At 44.7% G+C, this 3799-nt stretch overlaps 1 non-coding gene across 1 annotated transcript; it reads right to left on the bottom strand.

Moving 5' to 3' along the window:
• Positions 1 to 801: 801 nt before the first annotated feature.
• Positions 802 to 896, bottom strand: trnai-uau (transfer RNA isoleucine (anticodon UAU)). The gene is made up of 2 exons: positions 859 to 896; positions 802 to 837 (listed from the first exon to the last, which is right to left on the bottom strand). It is a non-coding gene; the product is annotated as a tRNA-Ile (tRNA).
• Positions 897 to 3799: the final 2903 nt, after the last annotated feature.

The raw sequence follows: 3799 nt of genomic DNA, 5'->3' as shown, positions 1-3799 counted from the left end.
TTTAAGCAACTCTTGGATAGGTACATGGATGATGGTAGAATGAAGGGTTTGGAGGTAGTTTGATCTTAGGGTAGGTTAAAGAGTCGGCACAACATCGTGGGCCGAAGGGCCTGTACTGTGCTGTACTGTTCTATGTTCTTTGATATGAGGGTCCTTGAGAGAGTTCAGAGGAGATTTAGCAGAAGGGTTCCAGGGATGGAGCATTTTAGTTACAAGGTTAGGTTAGCATCCGCAGTATTTTGCTTTTATTTTAGGTTGGCAGAGCTGGGGTTGTTCTCCTTAGAACAAAAGAGATTGAGGGGAGATTTAATAGCAGTGTACCAGATTATGACAGGCTTGGATAAGTTAGACAAGGAAAAATTGTTCCCATTAACAGACTGCACAAGGAGTAGTGACCACAATTTGCCAGTTCTGTGGAAAAAAAGGATGTGGGGGAGTATGAGGAAGCACTGTTTTTATATCTCAAGTGATAATGACCTGGAACTCGCTGCCCACAAGAGTGGTGGAAGCAGAAATTATCAATGCCTTCAGGAGAAATTCTGAGAAAAGCAGACTTGCAGGGCTATGGGCATCGAGCCTGACTGCGTTGCTCTGTGCAGAGATGGCATGGACCGAGTTGTCTCCTTCTCTGCTGGAAATAACTATGAAGTTTTGCAGTGTTCTCACCACACGTGGCTCCTGTTCCTTTGATGTCACATCACAGTTCCATTGTTCCCCTTCTTCTGGCCAGTTCAGACTAATGAATGACTGCTCTCTGCACTGGACAGCTGTTTCTCATTGCACCCCGTTTCTAAAAGTCTATGCTCCAGGTGAGGCTCGAACTCACAACCTCGGCATAGCTCATTAATTGTACTGCTGTATAAGTACCACGCGCTTACCGATTGCGCCACTGGAGCCACATTGCTCCCTTCATAGTATGGCGAATTGTAGGCAAGTTAGCTGAACATCAGTCGTCTAGAAAATGTCCGAATCTATCATGAAGGAAGTATGAACAAGCACTTGGAAAATCATTGTCTGATCAAACAAAGTCAACATGTTTTTACCGAATGGAAATCTTGATTGACAGATTTATTCCAGAATTCTGAGGATGTAACTGAAAGGGCAGGAATGTAGTATAATTGGATTTCCAAAAGGCATTTGGTAAGATTAATACATTAGATAAAGGCTCATGGAATTGAAGTAATATATTAACATGCAAGGAGGACTTAGAGGTAAACAGACAGAAAGCAACGAGGAGGGATAAATGGAGCATTTTCAAGATATCAGACTGCAACTCGTGGATCAGTGCTGGGGCCAAAGCTTTGTCCAATACGGAGAGTGTGGTGGAAGCGGATTCGGTCCTGGGTTGAAGAGAAGATTGGTCCTTATCATCATTGATGCCAGCCTCGAGAGAATTCCATTAAATCCACGTGCTGTCAAGAGACGGGTGAAAGCACTGAATATAGAAAACACGATGGGCCCTGACACAATTCCAACTGTCATACTGAAGACCTGTGCTCTAGAACCAGCTGTGGCCTGAGAGACGCTGTTTCAGTATAATTGCAAAACGCACATCTTCCTGACAATGCGCAATTTGCCCAGCTATGTCCTGTCTACAAAAATCGGGAAAAGTCCAATCCGCCCATTAACGACCCCATCAGTCTACTCACAATCATCAGCAAAGTTGTGGAAGGTATCGTTGACAGTGCTATCAATAAACATTTACTCAGTAACACATCGTTGACCGATGCTCAGTTTGGGTTCCACCAGGGGCACGCAATTCCAGACTTCATTACAACCTTGACCAAACATGGAAAATAGAGCTGTTTTCAAGAGGTGACAGTGACTGAAATTGACATAAAAATAACATTAGACCTAGTATGGGATCAAGGAGCCCGAGCTAAACTGGAGGCAATGGGAAAGAGGGGGAAAATGCTCCACGAGATGACGTCTTACCTAACACAAAGGTATATCCCAGGGGGAGTGTTTGCTCGAGTGGTTGGGGGGGATTGAACTAAAATGGCAGGGGGATTGGAAACTTTGCAAGGAGTCAGAGGAAGGGGGAATCAAGGACAAGAACAAAAGACATTAAGGGGAATAAGAAAAGTGATAGGCAGAGAAATCAAGGGCCTGAATCAAACAGGGCCACAGTGAAAAATAGTGGGAAGGAGACAAGCAACGTAAAAAAGACAAGCCTTAAGGCTTTGTGACTTAACGTGTGGAGTATTAACAATCTTCTTCTTTGGCCTCCTTGTCTCGGGAGACAATGGGTAAGCGCCTGGAGGTGGTCAGTGGTTTGTGGAACAGCGCCTGGAGTGGCGAAAAAGGCCAATTCGAGAGTGACAGACTCTTCCACATGTGCTGCAGATAAAATTGGTTGTCGGGGCTGTTACGCAGTTGGCTCTCCCCTTGCACTTCTGACTTTTTTCCTGCCAACTGCTACAACAGGCCATAGATAGGATCGTAGAATGGACAGAATGGTGGCAGATAGAATTTTATCCTCACAAGTGTGAAGTGATGCATTTTGACAGAAGAATTAAGAAGAGGCAATGTAGACGTCATAGCATAGTTCTAAAGAGTGTGCTGGAACAGAGTGACCTGGGAGTGCTGGTGCATAGATCTTTGAAGGTGGCAAGATATACTGAGAGAATAGTTAGTAAAGCATAAGGAATCTTAGGCTTAATAAAAAGAAGTACTCAGTACAATTATGGTGAACCTTTATAAAGCTCTGGTTAGCCACAAATCTGTCCTGTTCTTGTCACCACATTTCAGGAACAATAAAGGTAGGGGAGGTCCTTAATGAATCCTTTGCTTCAGTATTCACGAGTGAGAGGGACCTTGTCGTTTGTGAGGACAGCGTGGAACAGGCTGATATGCTCGAACAGGTTGATGTTAAGCAGGAGGATGTGCTGGAAATTTTGAAAGACATGATGATAGATAAGTCCCCGGGGCCATAAGGGATATACCCAAGGTTATTACGGGAAGCGAGGGAAGAATTTGCCGCGGCTTTGGCGATGATTCAGTTTAGTTCAGAGATACAGCACTGAAACAGGCCCGTCGGCCCATCGAGTCTGTGCCGACCATCAACCACCCATTTATACTAATCCTACACTAATCCCATATTCCTACCACATCCCCACCTGTCCCTATATTTCCCTATCACCTACCTATACTAGGGGCAACTTATAATGGCCAATTAACCTATCAACCTGCAAGTCTTTGGCATGTGGGAGGAAACCGGAGCACCCGGAGGAAACCCACGCAGACACAGGGAGAACTTTGACGATCTTTGCGTCCTCACTGTCCACTGGAGTGGTACAAGATGATTGGAGGGTGGCAAATGTTATTCCCTTGTTCAAGAAAGGGAATAGGGATAACCCTGGGAATTACAGACCAGTCAGTCTTACGTTGGTGGTGGGCAAATTATTGGAGAGGATTCTGAGAGACAGGATTTATGATTATTTGTAAAAGCATAGTTTGATTAGAGATAATAAGCATGACTTTGTGAGGGGCAGGTCATGCCTCACAAGCCTTATTGAATTCTTTGAGGATGTGACAAAACACATTGATGAAGGAAGAGCAGTGCATGTGGTGTATATAGATTTTAGCACGGCGTTTGATAAGGTTCCCCATGGTAGGCTCATTCAGAAAGTAAGGAGGCATGGGATACAGGGAAATATGGCTGTCTGGATACAGAATTGGCTGGCCCATAGAAGACAGAGTGTGGTGGTAGGTGGAAAGTATTCAGCCTGGAGCTCGGTGACCAGTGGTGTTCCGCAGGGATCTGTTCTGAGACTTCTGCTCTTTGTGATTTTTATAA

Source organism: Heterodontus francisci, chromosome 34 (assembly GCF_036365525.1).
Source record: "Heterodontus francisci isolate sHetFra1 chromosome 34, sHetFra1.hap1, whole genome shotgun sequence".
NCBI classification, from domain to species: Eukaryota; Metazoa; Chordata; class Chondrichthyes; order Heterodontiformes; family Heterodontidae; genus Heterodontus; species Heterodontus francisci.
The sequence above is the reverse complement of the archived record's forward strand: the minus strand, read 5'-3'. Positions and strand labels throughout refer to the sequence as shown.